General features: G+C 40.9%; 1 long non-coding RNA gene across 1 annotated transcript in view; it reads right to left on the bottom strand.

Annotated features, from left to right (window-relative positions):
- Window positions 1–24,069, bottom strand: part of LOC142829946 (uncharacterized) — a 325,854-nt gene that overhangs the window by 203,683 nt on the left and 98,102 nt on the right. Inside the window, exon 4 of the long non-coding RNA XR_012904895.1 lies at window positions 3,384–3,448. This is a non-coding gene — a long non-coding RNA (uncharacterized LOC142829946). The remainder of the gene's footprint in view (window positions 1–3,383; window positions 3,449–24,069) is intronic.

Raw genomic sequence — 24,069 nt, 5'->3', positions numbered from 1 at the left:
CTAGCCCCCAATCATCTTATTCATGAAGGGGACACTGAAATCAATAGGACCTATGAAATAAGGGGCAACTAGTCCTGGCTGCAAACTGTTTGCTTAAACTACAAATGTCATATATTTAATGAATTATGTTTGTCCTTCAGAAATCCCAGTTAGTGGATGTTCTAGAGAGGGAAAATCATTTCATCAATTAATTATATAGTTATATTTTAAGATGAAAGAGTCAGAAGAGTTTTGGTTTGTTTTAAAATTGGAATTAGTATCAGCCTCTCATTAAGACCCAACCCTGCAAGCATTTGTGACCAATAAGAAAGTTTACTGCAAGTGAAGTGGTCTTTAGAGCAACTGGATAACCCACAGTGATAAGCAGTAAGTGGATACTAGTAAGCGCTTGCAGGGTTGTTTTTTTAGAGTGGCAGATTCACAAAAGCCTAGGAGTTATGGTAACCTAATTTCAGGGAACTGGATTCCTGAGTCAGATGTCTGAAAATGGCAGTTTTTGTAACTGTGTTAAGGTTACCACTTTTCCTCCTTAACATATTATTCTTAGAAATAAGAAGTGGCATCTGGGTGAGTGCACATGATGAAAACATCTTCATATGCAGTTACAAGGTCAACAGGAGATGGTCACTTGGAGGCTTTTTTTGTTTGTTTGCTTTTAATTTTAACTGTCCAAAATTGTGCCCCACAGGAATACTGTATGATTCTGTGGTATAAAGAATTGTACTAATCTCTAAATGTAATGCTGTTCATCTGGCACCAGTTTCAACACTGATTTAGGTTTGTGAAAATATATTTCCATGATTTACATTTAACAGGGTTCATCTTTGATCTACTAAGATTTACATGCTCTTATTGAGTGTATAACATTATCTACATTTTTTAGATGTAGTCAATGACTGTGCTCTTTGCCTAATTAAAAATTATAATTCTAAATCTCTGTTATATCCAAGTAAATTTACCTTCAGGGAATACTGGTGCTTTTCAGTTTTTTCAGTTGTTTTTCTTCTCTTTTTTGTTTTCTTTAATGAATACATAAATAGTTCTTGTATTTTTCCATTCTAAGAAATGAATGACACCACTCTGAGGCTACGTCTATGATTTCTCATGGATCAACACTTTAGAGGTTGATCTTCTGGTGTTCAATTTAGTGGATCTAACAAGGACTCACTAAATGGAATGCTGAGGGTGCCCCCATCAGCACCGGTACTCCTACTCCTTGTGAGGAGTAAGGGAAATTGACAAGAGCATTTCTCCCATTGACCTCCTGCTGTGGGGATGGCTCAAAGTTCAGATTAATGTATGTCAACTCCAGCTACACAATTAGCATAGCTGGAATTGCATATCTTGATTCAAACTTATCTCCTACTGTAGTCCTGGTCTAAGAGAACACATAGCAAACAGTGTTTAGTGTGAGAAACAGGGCTCATAAAATTCAAGTGATGAAAACAAATGATCAATAACTATCTTTTAAGAGAAAATCCCTTACAAGGTAATGAATTCTGTCGTTTATTTTTACATTTTATATAGTGCCCATTACTAAATGCTGTATCAAATGTCTTGCCAGCAAGCCAGAAGGAATATCACACAACAGGAGGTAAAAAATAAATTAATCCAAAGCCACATGACCAAAGGAACAGTTGGCAAGACTGGTGAACCTTCCTTAACCGAGATTCCCTGTTCCAGCAACATCGGTGGTCTGGCATGGACCACTGATGTTCCTGCATCACAGAGCTCAGGAAAAGGGAGATCTGGTGGTGGGGCAGGAGCACTGTCATGGGCACAGGCCATGGAACTCAGCCAGGAACCCAGAGGGTTGAAGTGGGGGAGGGAGGGATGGCATGGCAGGGAGTTCTGGTCCCAGTGGAGCTCTCTGATCCCAGCAGCCGGGGAGCTGTAGTCTGTCTGTGGCCATTGACCTCTGGCCCTGACCAGGGAGCTCCTATCCCAGCAGCAGCCAGGGAGCTCTGGTCACATTCTGGCTCCAGAGGCCAGGCAACTCCAGTCCCAGTCCCAGTCCCAGTCAGGGAGCTCTGGCCCAGACCACAGAGCTCTGGTCCCAGCCACAGAGCCAGGCAGCTGTGGAGCTCTGCCCCGGATGTGGAGCTGTGCCCTGGGTGCATAGCTCTGGCCATGGTGCTCCAGCCCCAGCAGTAGTGGGGCTGGGAGAGTCCTGGGGGCCTGGGGTAGCAGTGGGGGCAGGCTGGAGCCGTAGCCCAGTGGCAGCACAGCCACAAGGGGAGGGACCTTCCCTGGTCCGGCAAATCCCCTCATTAGGGACCAGTCAGGTCCTGAGGGTGCCCGACTAGTGAGATCCAACCTGTAGCAGAAAGTAATGGAAAAGAAAGGGAGGAGAACCTCGGAAGAGAAGATAGTTACGGTGGTGCATGTACTGGAAGGTGGCAAAATCAGATAGGTGGAGATCAACAACTGAGAAGGAAGAGAGGAACTAGATAGGAAGAGAGGAGAGGATACAACAGTTTAAAAAGTGCTGGGTGAAGGGCTCACTGGGCCATTACCAATAATTTTCAATAAGCTTTAGGGCACTGAGGATGTTGTAGAACATTGGAATAAAGCAAATGTTGTACCAATGTTGAAAAAGAGGGAAAAGGATGACCCAGTAATTATAGGCCTGTCAGTCTAACATGGACCTCAAACAAGGTAGTAGAGCAGCTGATACGAGACTTGAATAATAAAGAATTAAATGAAAACTATATAGTCAATGCCAATCAACCCATGTTTATGGAAAATAATACTTATAAAAATAACCAAATTATTTTGATGAGTTTACAAGTTTTCCTGATAAATATCATACTGTTTATGTAATATACTTGGACTTGTATTACACAATTGATTTGGTACTGCATAATATTTTGATTTGAAAATTGAACAATATAAAATTAACTCAGCACACATTAAATGGATAAAAAGCTGGGTAACTGATAGAACTCAAAATGTAAATAAATGAGGAATCAAGCAGGTGTATTTCTAGTGGTCTTGCAGAGATCTGTTCTCTGTCCTATGCTATTTAACAGTATCAGTGACCTAGAAATCATCACTGATAAAGTCTGTAGATGCCACATATATTGGGGGACTGGTAAAGCAGAAAGAGGACAGGTCATTGACTCTCAGTGATCGAGATAGCTTGTTGCAAACAATCAATATACATTTTAATATGGTGCAAATGTATACATCTGCAAACAAAGAATGTAGGTCATCCTTACAAGATGGGGGATTCTATCCTGGGAAGCAGTGACTCTGAAAAAGATTTGGGGTAGGGTGGCTAATCAGCTAAACAAATTCACTGTGCAATGCTGTGGCAGAAAAAGCTAAGGTGATACTTTGATGCACAAAAGGGAAATATAGAAGTAGAGAGGTTATTTTACCTTTGTATTAGGCACTGGAGCAATCGCTGCTGGAATACTGCCTCCAGTTCTTGAGTCCACAGCTCCTGTAGGATAAATAGGAGACTGTTCAGAAAAAAGCCATGAGAATGATTAAAGTATTAGAAAACTTGCCTCATAGTGACATAGTCAAAGATCTCAATCTATTTAGCTTAATAAAAGGGATGGTTAAGGAGTGACTAGATTAAAATTTAAAAGTACCTATATATGGAATAAATACTTGACAATGGGCTCTTTCAGAGAAAGATATAACAAGAGCCAATGGTGAGAAGTTGAAACTAGATAAAGTCAGACTGGAAATAAGGCGTATATTTTTAACAGTGTGGGTAATTAACCACTGAGACAATTTACCAAGAGCCATAGTCGGTTCTCTACCTCTGGCTATTTTTAAGTCAAGATTGGTTGTTTTTTTAAAGGATGTTCTCCAGGAAGTTTTTTGGTAGAAGTTATATAGCTTATTATGCATGAAATCAGATGAGATTATCACAATGATCTCTCTCAGCCTTGGAATCTAAGGCAAATGAAAAATAAGCTTATACACAGAATAAAGAGAGAGAGCTGAAATAAACTCTTAGGCATAAACAGATTAAGTAATTGTTTAGGGTCCTGAACAGCTCAAGGGGCTCCCCTATTAATGATTAGCAGGCATTGTAGGGAGTGTTGTGGGAGGGGAGGAGGGGGAGAACACCAAAATATTCCTGCTTAAGGACCCCAAAGGCCTAGCAACAGCACCAGATGAGTGGCTGAAATTACATTGCCAAAGGTGGGAACACAAGCTCTGAAACACACTAGATAACTCAAGTTTTAATATAAAAATGTATAATGTACACAGTGAGGAATGACAGAATACAGAACATAGCCTATTCTATTTTATATCAGCCTCTGACCCCAATTACCTAGTGCTTCACAGTATGCATTGTCATCATCAGCACTCAGATGATATCATGCTAGGGTTGTAAAATGAGGAATGTGCAGGTTTTGCACTTCACTAGAGACACTTCATTAGATGCTACATTTCTGAGCCCCAATCACTGCATGAAGCCGTTCTCTATTCAGAAAGCCTGCTCAAACACTCTGTACCATAGAAGTCCCAATTAAGAATCTCAAGATTTAAGTGAGGCTTAAGTGATGCACAGGCCTTTTGCTTGCCCTCTGCATATGGTCAAATTGCACCCCTGGTAACTACTAACCCAAAAGATTCCCATCTTGGCACTTCAGGATTCATTTCCCTCAAGCACGTCCCTATTACTAGAGAGAGGCCTGAATCGGTCCCACCACAATCTGAACTGCAGGGAAGATATAGATATGGACTTGCCGCTTATCTGTTGATAGGCAGAACACTTACAATTATTAATGAAATGGTAACTCTGTTTCATTGGCCTTCTCAGTGGGAGGCACTTGATTGGTATTTATCTGTAGAGTTTATCTGTCCTTTCTAGTTCCACACCCCTACTGTCACAGAGGTTTGTCTCTCCTCCCACTGCACAAGTTGCACACCGTGAGCTGTGCTAGCCTGATCCACATTAGGGGTGATCTTCCTCAGGGTGACAGGTGGGCAGCTTCAAATTTCCTCTGTCAACTCACACAGCTGCTCATCGCTCTATAACTTGAGCCAATGGTCACATGAGCTGACAGCGGAACTTAGAGAACAGTTCCTGTGCACGAAGGGCTGTCAAGTATTAAGAAGAGAGAAGACAAAGGTGGACAAGACATGGGGTTTGCATGTGGAAATAAGGATTAAAACTGTGGAATCCTGGAGATGGGTTCAGAAACCAGGAGCTTTGGATAGCATATACTGGGAAGAGGAAAGGATCAAAGATGATGTGGCCATGACCCTCAGCGGAGAAAGAGGTTTTCCCGGTGTATTCTATCCAAAGCAAAAAAAAAGGGAGGAAAAACTAGAGTCTGATCATAGAACAAGGAACAAAACAATAAAGATGTAAGGGGGGACAAGAGAGAACTAGAAAGATGGTGGAACCAGGGAAGCATTCACGTCAGAGAGAGAAGAGGCACTGTTATAAAGATTAAAGAATCACATGGGAGATGAGATGAATACAAGCAATTCACTAGAAAAAAAAACACAGATGGAAATGAGAGAGTGAAAATGGGATGGAAAGAAAGGAAGGAATAAATGAAAATAACTGGAAAAAAAGCAAAAAAGAAACAAGTCTCTTTATCCAAGCTTTTACAGTTCATCATTTCATAGCCCTGGCTTAAAAAGGGAACTGAATAGAAGGTGCCATTCCAGTTGCCCTTTAGTTAGGGTGAGGTGAGTTTGAGACTCTCCAAGGTGACTGTGGTCTTGGGGAACAATGTTCATTTTTCCATTTAGGGTAGTGCAGTCCTTCCCGGGATGGATAGAGCAATGTTTGGGAGGCTGAGTCATACAAACACTGTTATGTATAGAAAGGTTAAGACTCAATCACACAATGCCAGCAAAAAGAGCAGATCTAGATCAAGATTTTCGAACGAGCCTGAAGCAATTAGGTGCCTAGCTCCCATTCTAGTTCATTAGGATTTGGACAAGTAACTCTCTTAAGAAAGCCAGCCTCCAAAGTAGAAAGCACCATGTGTTGTTCCAATTACAGAGCAGGTGAAAAAATAGTAGCCAAATTATTTTGCTTCTTTTGCTATTATTAGAGCAGATTTTTTTTGACAAAACACTGCTGAGTAGATAAATTATTCTCTAGCACTTCTAGCTGAAACCTGGATGGATTTCAATCTTAGCGTCATAACCAGAATTCCGGTAATATACACATATGACTGTTTGTAATCAGTAAACTGTATCTTCCCTTTGAAGGTACCGCACCTATCAGGTTATACTGAGCTAAATGGTTTTCCTTTTGATAATTTCAGAGAAGAAAGAGAAATCATTATTCAGTGTAAAGTCTAACTAGCTGGTGCTTTGTATTCTACTGCGTGCTCATCTTTTGAAGTACAGAGCTGTAGGAGCTTATGGGAAAAAAACTGAGAGCCTCAGTTCATCTTTTCAAACATTTCCAAGAAAAATAATTAGCTTAATCTCTGCTGCATTAGCATTGCTTTCTCTAAACCTTTAAAATATTCAAGAGGAAATGCTCTGAAAGCTCTAGCTTCACTTTCACAAAATCTGAAGAAGTAAGCTAGCTATAATTAGTACATATCCAAATAGTATGTTTCAGATGCAAGTTTGCCACTTTCTTTGGAGCAAGAGTGCCTGCACTGATGCTAGGGACACGTGAACCAGTTCAGATAAAATGGAAATCAGCTAAAATCTCCTCACTACTTTTGAACTGAACATTTTTTGAGGTTTCTAATAGTTCACTCCTCCCAACCCCCGAAATTCCAGATGCTAAAGTGCAAATAATCTGCCCTGTACTAATTATGATATTTTCCTGATCCTACAATTAAATAGAAGCAGTAGAGATCTTACGAGAGAACCTGTTCCTATGTGATTTCCAGCATAAATCTGCTTGTGTCCAAATATGGATAGCTTGCAGGAAGTGCCATTGCCTATTTGCTCTGCTGTTGACCAAAGCCATCACCTCTCATTTCATGCATGTTCTGCAAAATGCAGCAAGTCAGCATTAGACACTAAACATCATTATGAGTTAACATCTAGCTTTCAGGGCAAACTGCACCATCACCCTGTACTTGCCAAGTGTCTAGCTGAATCTGGGTATGTCTGCACTGCAATTAAAAACTGGAGATTAGCCTGTGCCAACGGTCTCACAGGGCTTGGGCCAACGGTCTGTTTAATTGCAGTGTAGACTTCCAAGCTCAGGCCAGAGCCTGAATTCTAGGACCCTGCGAAGTGGCAGTGTCTCAAAGCGCAGGCTCTACTCCGAGCCTGGAAGTCTGCACTACATTAGACAGCCCTGCAGCCTGAGCCCCAGAGCTGAAGTCAGCGGATACAGGCCAGCCATGGGTGTCTAATTCCAGGGCATATTTGGCTCTCAGGTTTGTGTAATCAGGGTTTAAGTTAATTAACCATATTAAAAGTGAGTGTATGGACCTAGAAATTTAGTTAGGATAGGGACATCCTTAATGTCAATACTCTTCAATAGAGAGTTCCCCTATGTCCACTCCTGAAAAAGCTACAACTTGTGCTAACTCTTTCATCATATGTGTTGCTTGGCTTCCTTGTGTGCACATCCTGTATTCAGCCACTAATATCACACCATTATTAAGCAGCACCCCTTGATAGGTTGGCGTACAGGGAGGAGACAAAACAGACACAAAGGTCCAGCTAGATTTCAGCAGCATTAGCAGAAAGACCCTTTCAACAGATTCCATCAGTCCAGAGTTTTCTATAAAGTAGGAATGTGTTTGGGACAAGGTGGGGAAGATGAAGGTTTGAGCCCTACAATCAAATATATAAGACCATATCACGCCCTCAGACTCCATGCACACCTCTTTTTCGTGTCAAAGGGAGTCCTCTGCACAAGAATACAGGAGTCAATAGGCAGTGGAGTCCTGGATGATCGTTGTTGGAAGATCAAAGACAGTGGTCTTCACTCTCTTCTCTAGGCAAAGCCAGTTGACCCATATTTCCTCTCATTCTCCCATTCTTAAGTTTTTGACCTTGTACTGAACAATCTTGCAAAGAAAATCATATGCCACAAAAATGGAAGCTACCTGCAATAATTCATTCACACTTAGGCTATGTCTAGACTACATCCTTCTTTCAAAAGAGGGCTGTAAATTAGACGTACTGAAATTGCAAATGAAGTCAGGATTTGAATTTCCTGTGCTTCATTTGCATAATCGCATCTCTGCATTTTTTCAAAAAACGCTATTTTGAAAGTGAAATCGTGGTCTAGACATGGTTCTTTCAAAAAGAAAAGCCTTTTTCTAAAGATCCTGTACTCCTCAAAAATATGAGGTTTGCAGGATCTTTCGAAAAAGGCTTTTCTTTTCGAAAGAACCGCGTCTAGACTGTGGCTTCACTTTCAAAATAGTGGTTTTTGAAAAAATGCTGTGACGCAATTATGGAAATGAAGCACGAGAAATTCAAATCCCAGTTTCATTTGCAACTTTGATAAATCTAATTTACATCCCTCTTTCAAAAGAGGGATGTAGTCTAGATATAGCCCTAATATGGATTTCTGTGTATTGAGTACCATAATAAAGTATTTTAGGTGAGCCACTTTAACTTAATTTAAATGCTCTTTTAGGGCTAGAACATGGGTTTCAGTCTGAAGCCATATATTTTCTGAGGATAAAAGATCCAAGGATGAGAGGTGACATTTATGGCCACCCTCTCTTTATGGCTAGGTAGAAGGGGAGTCCAAAACCTTTTATTGTAATGTAGGACATGATATGGAAAAGGTCAAGAACCTCTGAGCTAGGAGAAGCCCAGATGAGTTTAAGCAAGAAACCAGTCAAAATACGTGCTAAAACAAAGCTGGAAGAGATTATATAACTAAGATAAACATGAAAAAGATTAGCAGGAGAGATAAGAGAACCAGTCTAGATATAATCTGGGTCCATCTGAAGATTGTTCCGTTTTTCTCTCTTTCACACCTTCTCAACTTTCGTACTTTGGCAGCAAAAGGAAAAAAATAACCTCAATAAACAGCTCTTATTTTGAATAGAGGAACTTCCCTTAATGAAAGTAAATGCACAACAATGGAGCTCTTCACTATGGATATGGGGAAATGGAAGGAAAATGAGTTTAAGCCAATTTATAAAATAGTTACAATGCACTAATTTGGAAAGGCAATTTTATAAGCCATTTCATGTTTATTAGAGGTTCATTCACAACTCAGAAATTAGTTAAGTGCTTTGAGACCACAACAGCAATAATCACCCCATATTAATTTGATACAGTAAATCTGAGCTTCAAGCTTGAAATCAATTGCCTCTGCCCACATTTTATTTCTACGTGTTCTAGATTCCCATCTAACTGTTATTCTGATGCTCACTGTACCAAGAATTCATGTTTTTTACTGTGAAACAAATAGTATTAATTGTACATCCTAAAAAATCTGTGTTTTTAATTTATTTGAGCCTTTAGAGATAGTGTGTATATGGTTTTGGTATGGTAGAAATGGAACCACGTTGCAAAGTTAAACACTAGATATGAATGTGTCATAGTTTATATATGTATGTTTAAGAGAAAGTAAGTGTGTGTGTGTGTGTGTGTGTGTGTGTGTGTGTGTTTAGAAGTTTTGAATCAAATGAGAAAAAGAAATGGCAAATGGCCTAGTAGCATTTACTCCTGATGATGAGTGTTTCTAATTCTCACTTTATGGTGATATTTACAAGGCTACAGTACATATTTCTAATCTCAATTACAAGAATGGAATGTTTATGATATCATATCTTTTATTATATAATTAAAAACCAGGCAACTCATATATAAAGTCAGCTTCTTTTCTTCCTTTGCTCTTTAAAATAAAGTGGGAATTTCTACCATTCTTGAATTACTTCAATCCAAAAAATGGTTGAAGTCTTGTAGACAAGATATTTGCTTGTCACTACCAGGGAGGAACACTGCTACACCTTTTGGTATGCAACATGAGGCACAAAAACAGTATTGCTTATGCCACTAAGGAAAGCTTTTTAGCAAAAACTATAAACCAAAAGAGAGTTTTCAGAACTTGAAGTTGATAGTTTCTCTTTTTGAAAAATTAAATGCAAGACGTTCCTATCAGTATATCTGGAATGAAACTGGAACGTGCCTAATCACATCGAATGATCAGACATGCAGGACATTCACTTTGCCAGAGGACATTGTCGGCAGCCCAATCTAGGCTGCTCAGCCTAAAACCAGAAGGAAACTTTGATCTGCATGGTAGCTGTTTACTTTCAGCAGCAGATATCATTGCAAAGTTCTGACACAGCTTGCACTACTATGAAGTGGAAGTGAAGAGAGTGACAACACATTTTCCAGATATAGCAGTTTGGAACCTTTTGATTAACCCTTGGTGCTTTTCTAGCTGAAATCCTAGTTCTAGAACATACAAACAGTGTTAGGATTGGTTATGTTTTGTGTTGCCCAGGAAAAATTACCTCATCTGAAAGACTCAGAAACTGCGTGGAGGAGGTTCAATATTTCAAGGGCACACAAGTAAATTGTGCCCCCAGACAGGCATTCAAACACGCTCGATGGGTAACTTGGCATATTGTTGCACATTTGGGCAGCATTGCAGGATTCACAGATAAAATTTAGCCACTCACCTATGAAAATTTCACCTAGGTGGTTTCCATAGTTTTGCTAATGCCTTTTCTAAAGATGGGTCAGAAAAGAAAGAATTTTGCTGTAACCCAAATATTATCTACCAGATTCTTGCAGGAACTAATTGGAGCCCCCAGTTCATCACCATGCTTATACTGCACAGCAGACAAGACAAGATACAGAGATGTCTTGTGTGCCATATATGCTTGGTACACAGGACCTCCCACTATCCCAATGGATCCATGATCATAATATGGATACACTGCAACAGTCTTGATAAATTGTCTGAAGATCTGCACCAATGCTACAGTAACAACTTATCAACTGAAAAGTTTACAAAAATCACAATAGTGAAAATTCAGAGAAAACCAGGAGTTGGAAGGAATTATTTTTAAAAAATATCCAAAGAGAAACAGTTCCTGTCTTGCACAAATTACTATTTCAGTTTTTTTCTACCTACACGTACACAGGAAACAATTCCTGTTTCTGTCCTTAATGTCTAAGAGTTATGATAGCAACTGCAATTAATGAAGTGGTCATGTACCAAAAATAACCTAATTGTCTCATGGTCAAAGGAAACAGTAGACAGGTTTTTTTCAGCAGGAGTACTTGGCTAAATGATATGAAGTTATAAATTTATTTCCTTCTAGGTTGGATACAGAAATTTCCTGGATTTCTCTGACTTCCTGCATTCCCCACTGATCTGGTTTTAGATCTCTATACGTGCTACGGAGACAGCACTGGTATATTTGATAAACCATCTTCTTTAGATGAAGAACAAAATTCTAAGTTGAATGCATTAGACCTACGACAGCCTTTGATTTAGTTGACTACAGTAGATTCCTTATAAAGATTGCAGAATTTGGCAAGTTTAAGAACCATAGGTATTCAAGGTTCTATTTCTGAAGCTCGGAAGGTATTGTTGGGTAGCTTTTTATTGGTGCAAGGAGTCTGCAGATATAGGGAGCACTGAGATCCATTTTGTTACTTCTGTGCAGCAAGAATAAGGCTACTAGCGGAGATTTAAAAAGTTAAATAGGTAGAGCAATATTCTCCCCCTCCCGCCCCCCCCCCCCCACACTGAATTCAATGGCAAAGTTTCCACTGACTTTAATGGGGTCAGGATTTCATCCATATAGGCTGGCTAAGAGCCTGGCACTAGTCTAGCTGAAATGTAAACATTTAGGAAAGAGAGAAATGAGTGTGATGTACAGAGGGTATAACTAGGCAGAGTAGGATAAAAATACAAAAAGGGGAAGTTTAGGTCAAATATCAAGCAAGATTGAATGATGGAGCCATAGACCCTTACAAAGGAAGTAATAGAATTTCTATCACTTGGGCTGTTAGAAATTAAATAGGTCAACATACTAAAAAATGTACTATTGTGAGCAATGCTGCACTGGCAGGGGAATGGAATGGATGATTTAATAGGCCTTTTCAACCTCTAGTTTTTAGGTACTTATCATAACCACACCTACAACTCAAGAGTCATTGGTTACTAATGAGAATATCAACAAATTAACTGTGACTAATTGTGGAAACAATGAGGCTAGAAATGGAAAACTCCTATTAGGTTGTCACCACCACATCTTTGACAAGGCAGCAATATAAATATAGTCAGAAGAGGGAGCATTCTCTGTCATTTAAAGCACAGGGCTGGTAGTCGGAGGACATGGATGGTGCAGCTATGCTGCACTGTGGCTTGAAATAAAAAGATATGCAAATTGAGCTACGCCAATTGTGTATTTTATTTTGATCTTATTTCAAAATAGCTTATTTTGTAATTTGACACTGTCCACACAACACCAAATTTTGAAATAATCTGTTATTCTGAAACATCCCTTACTCCTCGAGGAATGAGGTTTACAGGGACAACAGATTAGCGAGCCTGATATATTTTGAAATAACGGGCTTGCTGTGAAGATGCGGGATAGCTATTTTGGGATACTCCAGTATCCTGAAATAGCACTGCAGTGTAGACGTAGCTGGAGTCTGCTACAGATATTACTTGTGGCTTACTGTCTGGCTATGGACGAGTCACTTGACCTTTCCTTTGCCTGTGCTTGACCATCCATAAAATGAGTAAATTTTTAATTGATTTATTTGCTTACCATTTCCATCACCATTCTTTGGTATTTTAAGCACAGTAACTAGGGAGGGTGAATTTTAATATTTGAAAATGTCAGTACAAAAAGAACTTACCCTTAAATTACTGATTTTATCTTCATTTGATTTCAACGAGGAAAGTGCTTGTACTTTGTTTAATAATTTGACAATATTTTGCCTGGTTGAATTAGATGCAATGAACCAGGTACTTTGAATTAAATATATCAGTTGAGCCTTAAAAATCATAGTTTTTGCACTGAGCTTTTGCTTTGTAAGTGCTGACAAGACCCCCCCCCCCAAAAAAAAACAGATGCAATAGGAAATCTTCATCTATTATATTGATGATTTCCTTACTAATGTAATTATACACAGTTGCTTTACTTATCTCATTTTATCCCTGCAGACTACATGGCAATGTTGTTATAATAAAATATTGTTCCTGGACATTTTCTAAGAGCTTCATTTTTAGAAAAATATATTGCTGAGATTTTTATCTCAAGAACTGGACTGAGCAGTATCTTTGCAATTTTACATGACATTGTACTGACATTGCATCCTATTAAGCTAATAAAAATATTATCATTAACACTATAGCTCTTAATTCCAGTTTATTGGCACTGTATTACAGACAGTTGATATGAGACAGTGCTAATGCAGAAAATGAAAGAAGTGTGTCATATTTGTAATACATAGAACTTTGGTTTCTTGGCAACCCCCCCAGTTTTATGTCATTTAAACACTGAGTCCTTTGGACAAAACTCTAAGAATACATTGTTTGAGCAGGTGGAATTGTTGGAGAGATCAGGATGACCTAGGTGATCTTTTCCATTTCTACTTTTTGATTCTATGGAAGCCTAATTGTGTAAAGACAAATGCCTAAAAGTGTATAAGGCATCTATATATCTTTGGCTTCCTTACACAAGCGCATGGGTAGTTTGAGGGACATATTGCTATAGTTCAACCAAAGTCAATTGCATTAAAGCAATTTGTGCTATCTTTGAGTCTGTGAATTCCTTCCATCTAGATTCAGTTTATTATATTGGTTCTAATAATTAAAGATTTCCAAGGCTGCAGCAGATATGTATATTTCAGTATATAAGTAATCAGAACCTGCTGTGGTTGCTTAGGTCAAAAATAGGCTCAGTGAGAGAAGTCCAGTTCTGAATCTTGGCAATTTTGGAATGAGAAGAATGGATTTTGATTTTGCTGCCAGTCATATTATATATATACACACACATTATTCATCTAAAGTTCTTTTTAGATCTACCTATCATTGTTTCACATTTTCCACAATTGAGATTTGTCCTTATGCTCTCTCACTGGAAACTGTTCATGTAACACTGATAATACAGCAACAAAAGGGAGCTCGTTCTAGAAAGCAAGGCCCAAATTTTATAAGAAGATTTTAATGACCTTGTGTCCTGGCCAAGCTACATTGAATTCAATGGGAGCTGCATTTCCATCATTATTTGCACCCAGAGGCACTCTCAAAGCTGGACTCCAGACTCTCAAGATAGTAGCATTCTACATAATTCTATGAATTCATTTTTATTATTTAGAAATACACTATGAAAGGAATTTTTAATGATGTACTCCTCTCTGTAATTTGATGTAATAATTAAAGTCTTGCACATTACAGGTTTCCCTTTGAAAATCTAGTCATCTATCAATATGTTTCCTGAGGAAAGTAGGGAAGGCGGGTTGTATTTATAACTCCTGTTAATACTAATTCTTGTAGATAAATCCTTATTTATCAACAAGATCATAATGACCAATGCTGTATTTGAAATAATCATTCAAATGGACTGAAAAATACAGTAAGTACAATAAAATTGCAACTGCATCACTCAAATAATTGTTGATCATGTGGCACCTAGAAAACACCCATCTATTAAATGAAGACACAGCAACAGAGCAAAATATTTGTGTGACCTTGAGCAATTAAAGGTTTAACTCTGCCCAAGTCACATTAAATAGGATATTCTGCGTCACAGACTTTTTCTTTAGGAAGCTTAAGATGTCAACGCTTATAAAAGCATATATGAGAAAAAGAAAGTATGTACAATATCTTATTTCTATGCAATTATAAAACTATATATAGAAATAGTAGGTCCAAATTTTTAGTCTTAATATTTTACACTAAACATTCTAGTAGTGGGTGGTATGTTTTGTAATTAAAATACAATAAAATGTTGCACTTTAACAAATTAAAATTGCAGTAAATCAAATATACCCACTGCTCTTTGAACTGTTCAGTAATAAGCATGTATACAAGGATGAGCTTTCAGATTAAGAGAAAACAAAAACAAGGCTTCATTCTTTTGTATAATAATATGGTCATACAGGTGACATTGCTGTGTTTGTATGAAATATTCTAGCAGCAAGACATTTCAGAGGAGAACTGAAGGAAACTAGCTATCATAAATAATCTCTAGAAGTGCAGTCAGTTGTGCCAGACAGAATTAAACTTCAGAAGATCCCTGCAATTTGAGGTTACATGTATTTCTGTAGCACCCATTTCTTCAAAATCCACATGCTAATTCTGCAACCTGACATATGATAGGGCTATAGGTAGTTTCACATTGAGTTTAGGAAATGAATTTCAGTTGAAACTGACCTGCTTTCATGTCCAAACCATTGAGTCTGTGTTATTCCTATGTAAACTACAGTTATTCCAGACTCAGGGACAGTTTGCTCAAAATGTTTGTGAACCTTAAGCTTTTCAGCAAACACAGTCTGAGTTTGGCATTGTAACAATACTCCAAACCAAGATGGAATCTCCTGGCTTTGGATTTCCATATGGTTCCATAGACACTGTAGGTGCCTATGAACCAATAATTACCTTTTTTATTTCAGGAGAAAAAAAACTGAAAGCACATTGGAGCTGCATTGCTTTGTTATTTATATACGTACAATACACCAGTGAGTAAAATCTGACAATGACTCATTTACATTGGAAATTGTAATTTCAGGTTTCTTGTGATGCCAAGTTATGGAGAGAAGCCCCTAAGATACCACTGCAGTTTCCAGAGGACATTAATTCAATGAATTCAGAGGGCTGGAAAAATAATACATTTTATGAAAAATGTATTTTCTATAAAATGGAATTTTCAGGAGAGAAATTCAGTTTATGGATGTTTTTCATCAAAAACCTAAAACCACAATTATTTGCTGCTTTTAACTACCAAAGAGACAAAACCAAAACGTTTTAATTTTCTTCCATTTTATTTTTGGGAAGAGGGGAAGGAATGGGGAATCCTCTATGAATGAACAACTCTGGCAAACAAAAATACGTGTAGCTATTAGATAAAAAACAAAGAATAAGGAACCACATTCAGGATTGGTGACCTGGTCCTCCCTTATTTGGGGACTGGAGGAAGCACTTCAGGAGCCTCTATGGGCCATTTCAGGACACAGGTTCTCCAGGGCTCAGATCTGCCCCAGCCATGTCCTCTTCCCTCCTCCAGCCAGATTGCACTCTGACTCCAGCCCATTCTGCAGTACCTCATTAGGGAGAGGGTGTTTCTATGGGAACAGCACAAAGGCTACTGAACACATTTAATTCCCGGTGGAAACTTCTACTGCCTTAAGGATTCCCTGGGGGAGAGGTGCATACCTGCCTTCTGACCCCATTGCACCAGCGTAGCTTATGCAACTTGGCTTCAGGGTAATATTGAAAACCAGGCCCTATGGCTCTAATCCATTCTAAAAGTAACACTGGAATAAATAGGGTCCACACCATGTCCTTTTTGAATGAAGATAACATATGCCAGAATGCTCCTCTGTGAGTAACCTCTATATAGTCATAGGAGAGAAGAGAGAGACTCTCTCTCTCTGGATATGCAGTGCCAGATTCCTCATAGGATGCATTTCAGAAGCCCAAAGTCACAAGGCAAAACCCGAGTTTTCCTGTGTTTTTCCCGGGCTCAGGAACCATTAAACAATGTTAGGTGGTGACACTCCTATTGGCAGCATAAACACAAGCAATTTCCAAATGCAATTTGCAATGCAAGTGCTTGCAGATTTCCATACATTACGTCCTGTAGTGCTGAAAAAGGCAGAAACATTTAAATAATATTGTTTATTTTTCTCCTCTCTGTCATAGTCCAGAGTTTCATGTGGCTGGCTGGATGAATTAAATATGCTTTTTCAATATCTCAACAATTATCTGAAAAACAGCCACATAGAAGTACATATAAAACAAATTGAATGAGTGGAACATTCTAACAGCAGCAGCTAAATTAATTTGTTTCCTCTTTTATATTTGGCACATTTAAGGAGGAGGCAAAAATCCTAACAAGAAACAGACATATTAAAGAGGAGCAAATATATCTAAAAGAAACCTCCTAGTGAGGGGATGCTGAGGCAGGCACCAATTTTAACTCTAGGAGTTTCCCGCAGTGAAGCCAATGGCATTTCCAGCAATCTACCACAGCAGGAAGTGAACATGTAATTTTGAATAATAGGACAATAACCAGCACTTTCCATTCAAGGCTTTTTAAAAAGCAAATATTAGTCAAACAAGGTTTCACATACATGCCTACCTCACTGGGGTTATTATCCTACTTTTCAAAAAAGGGAAACCAAGACACCAACAGGTTACGTGCACAGTAACTCTATGGCAGTACCAAGCTGCAGCTTCTGACACCAGTGCTTAATGTGTGTGAGGGCTTGTTAGTGCTCAAGTTATAGCAATGGCACCTATGGGCTTACTGCATCAGTTATGAATGCAAACAAAAAATGGCTTGAGCCCCAGCACCCCTTTCATGACAAATTAAGCACTGCCTGACACCTGTCCAAGATGTCTATGTATAGGGAAGAGCGTGTGTGTTCATGCTGCTGTGGAGTGGAAGGGGAGGTGGATAGAAAGGCACCATGAGGCTTGACATGGTGGGGAAGCAAGAGCATGGAAGTGTCCACACAGGTGGGAAGTATGCAACTGCCCCAGTGTTTGTGTGAAGGGCTGAGAGCCTGGCAGAAACCTCCACCCATGCACATAGGTGAGAAGTGGCTGTGGAGAGGAAAAGAATGTGATGTGAGAGAGTGAGTACCTGTGTATTGTTACAGGACAATGTCAGTGGCAGAGCATGCATCTCTATTGGACACAATACAGAGGGGGAAAGAAAGAAAGAAAGAAAGAAAGAAAGAAAGAAAGAAAGAAAGAAAGAAAGAAAGAAAGAAAGAAAGAAACGCACGCACGCTATGGGAGGAATGAGAGAGGCAAAGGAAATTTTAAGCATAAAAAGGAAAGGAGAGAGAACATGGGGGAAGAAGCAGGGAAGAACTGGGAACTTGGGGTATGTCTACACTACAACATTAATTCGAACTAACTTAGTTCGAATTAGTTAATTCGAACTAAGCTAATTCGAACTAACGGATCCAGACTAAAAAACTAGTTCGAATTAGCGTTTTGCTAATTTGAACTAGCCTGTCCACATTAAGTGGACCCTGAACCGGGGTTAAGGATGGCCGGAAGCAGTGCCGGCAGGGCATCAGAGGAGGACTTAGAGCGTGGAGCTGCTGTCTCAGGCTAGCCGAGGGCTGTGCTTAAAGGGTCCCGACCCCCACCCCGGACAGACAGTTCTCAGGGGTTCCCCGCTTGCAAAGCAGTCCTGGCTTGGAGTGCCCTGAGTGCCCACACTGGGCACATCACACCACTCGGCCATCAGCCCGGCTGCACTTGCCGCAGGCTGCCATCTGGGGAAAGGGGCAATAGGGGGGGCTGCAGGAGAGCTTCCACCCCCAGAAGCCCGCAGAGCCAGCCCAGTCCTCCCCATCGGGGGCTCATGCCCCATTCCTCCCTCACCTCCTTCCACTTACCCTTCCCTAGCCCCTTTTCTTGATGTACATAATAAAGATAACATGTCTTCCAAAATGGAATCTGTCTTTATTGAACAAAACTGGGGGAGACTGGGAAAAGGAGGTGGGAGAGGGGAAGAGAGAGGCTGGGAGAGGGGAGGGCAACTACAATGATCAGGGGTTGGGAACAGGTCCCATATGAAGAGAGGCTAAAGAGACTGGGACTTTTCAGCTTAGAAAAGAGGAGACGGAGGAGGGACAGGATAGAGGTCTCTAAAAGCAGGAGTTGGGTGGAGAGGGTGCATACAGAAAAGTTCTTCATTAGTTCCCATAAAGAAGGACTAGAGGACACCAAAGGAAAGGAATGGGTAGCAGGCTTCAAACTAGTAACAGAAAGTTGTTCTTCACAAAGCAAAGAGTCAACCTGTGGAACTCCTTGCTGCAGGAGGCTGTGAAGGCTACAACTAGAACAGAGTTTAAAGGGAAGTGAGATCAAGTCATGGAGGTTGGGTCCATGGAGTGGTATTAGCCAGGGGGTAGGAGTGGTGTCCCTGCCCAAGGTTTGTGGAAGGCTGGAGAGGGATGGCACGAGACAAATGGCTTGGTCACTGTCTTCGGTTCATCCCCTTCAGGGTTCCTAGGGTTGGCCGCTGTTGGCAGACAGGCTACTGGGCTAGATGGACCTTTGGTCTGACCCAGGACGGCCATTCTAAGCTCAGAGCTCAGGGTCGGGGGTCTCAGTGGACCCCCTTGATTCTCTTGCACACCTGCTCCTGGGTGGCCAGGCTGGCAGCTCTCCTGCCCAAGCCGGCCACTTTCCTGTGCCTAGTGCGGAGATCGTGGACGAGGTCCACGATGTCCGCACTAGCCCAGGCGGGTGCCCGCCTCTTGCGGTCCCGGGCAAGCTCCGGGAGCCGCCAGCCTGGTCCCAGGAAGAGGGGGAGGGCTGGGGGGCATCGGGTGGGTGGCTCGATCTGTGCCAGGTGCAGGGTCTGCTGGCTGGGTGCTGGCAGGCTTGCACCTGGCACGGGCACCGTAGCCAGCCCGTGCCCCTTTAAGGGGGCCGGGGCTGGGAGGGGGGCAGTAGAGTTTCCCTGGTGTTGGCCAGAGTGGCCACCAGGGAAACCTGGGAAGGGCTAGCCTCCCACTAGTTCGAATTAAGGGGCTACACACCCCTTAATTCGAACTAGCTAGTTCGAACTAGGCTTAATCCTCATGGAATGAGGATTACCTAGTTCGAACTAAGCGCTCCGTTAGTTCGAATTAAATTCGAACTAACGGAGCGCTAGTGTAGCGCCTATAAAAGTTAGTTCGAACTAAAGTCCGTTAGTTCGAACTAACTTTGTAGTGTAGACATACCCATGGAGATTAAGGAGAGAGAATACAATTTAGAGGAGGTTTAGAAAGCAAGGAGGATAGAAAGCAGCCCAAGAGCAATGCCACAGACAGATGAGACTGAAAGAAACACAGCTAAGCAAAGGAGATCGAGATGCACAGATGTGTCACTATAGATGGGAAAATGAAAGACTGGAGTAAAGGAGAAGAAAAGGCTACAGAGAATAAAAATGGAGAGACAGATGTTACTAAATTACAAACAACTTGTTCCAAAATATTTAGATATAATGTGTGTCTGGATTTGTATAGATACACAGGAGCCTAGAAAACTGACCCGGGGGGGAGGGGCTATTTTGAGCGCTACTAGAAAGTATTACAGAAGGTGCTTTTTCTTCTCAGTCCAGGCCTGCTCTGGCACTCCTACTCCCTCTAAACTGCTCCTCCCTGGCTCCCCATACGTTTTCCAACTTTATAATAGCAAAAAAACCCTTTTCTCTTCTGCAATGCCCCACCCCCATGCTCACTCTATCCCCTCTCCCTCCATCACTTGCACTTCCTCACCCTTGCTTATTTTCACCAGACTAGGGCAAGTAGTTGGGGTGCAGGAGGGGATGAGACCTCCAGCTGGGGATGCAGGCTCTAAGGTGTGGCCAGAGATAAGGGATTCAGAGGGTGGGAGGCAGCTTTAGGCGGAGGGTTTTGGAGGGTGGGATGATGCTCCAAGGCAGGACAGGTGGTAGGGGTTCAGGGTCTGGGAGGGAGTTTGGGTGAGGCTCCAGGTGATGCTTACCTCAGGTGGCTCTTGGGAAGCAGTATCATGTATCTTTGGCTTTTAGGCAGGGAGTAGCCAGGAGGCTCTTCCCAATGCCCATGCCCACTGGTATCTTCTCCACCACTCCCAACCAATAGGAGCTACAAAGCTGGTGCTTGGGCATGGGCAGGTACAGCACACCAAGCTCCTGAGGCCTCCCTGAACTGGAGGGATATGCTGGCTGCTTTCTGGGAGCCACATGAAGCTGGGCATAGAGACTGCCAGCCCCTCTACATAGCTGACTGGACTTTTAACGGCCTGCTAAGCAGTGCTGACCAGACGTCTTAGGGTCCCTTTTTGAATGGGTGCTCTAGGACCTCTGACAACCTTAACTAAGTTCTGGACTCTATTATTTTTCTGACGTCTCTAATTCTTAAATCCCATTCTGTGTATAGAAGGGAGATACATGGATTGTAAGATCTTCACAAATATCTCCCCCCATTTCCAGGCAGTGAAGCAGAGGGAAAAAAAGCCTAGGAAGATGGAGGTAAAGTCAGATTTTTCTTGCTCTTCTCTTTAGGGAAGATGGTTTGCTGTTTGGCAAAGGGACTTCGGTGGGGAGGGGGGGGAGGAGCTTGTATTTACAGTGTTTACAGCTGAGGCCTTTAAGTTGTTTCAGCAATTCAAATAATTGCTAATAAATTGTAGTTATTAGGTATTTAATTTTACACAAAAAGAGTGACTGCCCCCCTCCCACTCCCACCCCACAGAGCTCTGCAGTGTATCCGGGGAGGAGGGGATGGGCTGATGAAATCAGGAAAATTGTTTGAAATGTTCTTTGCTTCAGCTTCTTTTGGAAGTAGGAGATTTTAAGTTCTGATATCATTTGGGGCAATTTCGCTCTCTCTCTCTGTGGTGTTGCCAATTGTGTTACTTGTGCAAAACACTTGGGTGTGTGGTGATTTCAGTGGAAACAGGGCCAAGATAAGCCATACTGTCTCAGCAGAATTGCCTAAGAATCTGGCAATGCAGTGCTCCCTCCACCCCTTTCTCCTACCTGCCAATAGTACAGGTGAAACACTAAAGGCATAAAGCTGTTAAATGAGAACCCCGCCTTTTAGATGGTGAGGATTCTTCCATCTTCCTATCTGACCAGGAGAAACTGCTGCTCAATGTAAGCTACTACAAAGAAAAAAATCTTAGCTTTGCACCCCTGTGGATGTGGTGTTCCCTCCTTCTCTATTAAATGCCTTCTGGCTGATTCTGCTCTTGTTGACTAATACGTTGGAACTCTCGAAAAACACTCAGCCTGAGCAGACTGCTTTGGATCCAGAGGTCTCCATGCTCACAGCTGTGCAATTGGATACTGTCTGAATCACAGAAGAAGAATCAACGGTAAGGGCAGTTTAGTGAGCATCTCGTTCATAGCATGAGTTCAACACAGTATAATTCCAGTTATCTGAATTCTTTTTATCTGGAAATCCCAGTTATCCGAATCAACAGTACATCCCCTGTGTAGCCCTATATTAGTTAATAGCACTCCTCTTTATCGAAAAGCCAGGTTATCCAAAAGTTTTAGATGTCCACCAGTCAATCTGGACAGCTGGAATTATACTGAGATTATAAAAGCTCTGCTGTTGATGTAAAGAGGTGGGTTTTGTTTTGGTAGAGGTTTTTTTTGTGGGGGGAAGTTGGGGAGAAAAGAGGGTTGGATTTTGTAAAATTAATCTCTGTTTAGTATGTTTGATTTTAGTAAGGGAGCTGGGCACATTTCTCCCAGGAGGTTTGAAAGGCTTTTCTGTGTGACGTGATATTTCAGGGAGATTAGGCAGTCACTTGAAATCACATTTCTCCTTATGGCATGTAATGAAGTGGGTCTGCTGATTCAGTCCCAGGAGACTGCTACATTCAGCTACTCTCTTTTCCTGCATTTCAGGAGATGCCAGCAGAATGCTTTATCTCCCAGAAGAATGTTTCCAAAAATGAAAACATTAGAACAGAAGTTTCAGTTTCTTGGGATTTGTTATAGGAAAGAAAATACACTGCAATCAGTGGTCTTGCAACATTATACTTAACAGGCACTCAAATGATTAAGCCTTGTACACACTCTTAACATAGCTTTGCTAAGGCTAAAACAGCTTTAAGAACAAGTATTGAAGAGGCAAAACCATTCAAAATGATTTTCAATACCATTTCAGTAGGCTAGCTTCCAGCAGCTTTCAAACACATTTCCTGAAGTGGTTTTGTCTGGTCTATGATAGTGCTGAAATTCTTTTGGAAATTTGGACATTGCCAGTACATCTACACAGCAGTGTTATTTCGGAATAACTAACGTTATTCCAAAATAACATAGTCTACATCTACGCTACAAGCAGTTATTCCAACATAATGTTGAAATAATGTCTAGCTGGAGGACTTCTTATTCCGACTCCTATAATCCCCATTTTACAAGGAGTAAAGGAAGTTGGAGGAAGAGTACTCTACCTCAGATTTCCTGCTCTGTAGACAGCGCCAAAAGCCAAAATAAGCTATTTCGACTTAAGCCATGCAATTGACGTAGATCAAGTTGCGTAGCTTATTTTGGCTTTAGCCTTGCTGTGTAGACATGTCCTGAGGCTGCTTTACTTAATGTTACTAATGTGTGCCACGTTTTCTAGTGCAGACTAGCTCACAACAGAAGCACTTTTATTGAACAACCTGAATGATTTTACACATTACTGGATTTTTAATGCAAATGATTGAAGGCAGGGACTCAAGGGTAAAGCTGTATCCCTTGGCATTGCTATTCACAAACAGAGCAAGTATAATAGTTCCATTTAGTCTTTTTACAAGCTTTAACTTTTTTTCAATTTTTGGAAGAACATAATTGCAACCTTTCCAGAAGAAAGATGCCATGTTCATATCAACATTGTGTTATTAATGGCAGTTGCATGGCTAAGTTGTTGCAAATGGAGATAAGAATATAGCCCTGGAGCTATATGACAACATCAGTACTGTATTTACTACTAACTATAGCATGTGCTCTTTTAAAAAATCAGCTGTAAATTCTATTGTTTTAGTTATCCTCATTTTATTTACACTTCCATCTCAAAACTCAGATCTTGACATTCAGATTGGAGAGTCAGGAAGTCATAGACTCATAGAACATTAGAACTGGAAGGGACTTTGAGAGGTCATCGAGTCCAGTCCCCTGTCCTCATGGCAGGACGCAGTACTGTCTAGACCATCCCTGATAGATGTCTATCTAACCTGCTCTTAAATATCTCCAGAGATGGAGATTCCACATCCTCCCTAGGCATTTATTCCAGTGTTTTACCACCCTGATAGGAAGTTTTTCCTAATGTCCAACCTAAACCTCCCTTCCTGAAGTTTAAGTCCATTGCTTCTTGTCCTATCCTCAGACGATAAGGAGAACAATTTTTCTGCTTCCTTGTGACACCCTTTTAGATACCTGAAAACTGCTATCATGTCCCCTCTCAGTCTTCTCCTTTCCAAACTAATCAAGCCCAATTCTT

The sequence above is a fragment of the Pelodiscus sinensis genome, chromosome 6, assembly GCF_049634645.1.
Source record: "Pelodiscus sinensis isolate JC-2024 chromosome 6, ASM4963464v1, whole genome shotgun sequence".
Taxonomy (NCBI): Eukaryota; Metazoa; Chordata; order Testudines; family Trionychidae; genus Pelodiscus; species Pelodiscus sinensis.
Note: the sequence above shows the minus strand (reverse complement) of the source record. Positions and strands in the feature narration are given on the sequence as shown.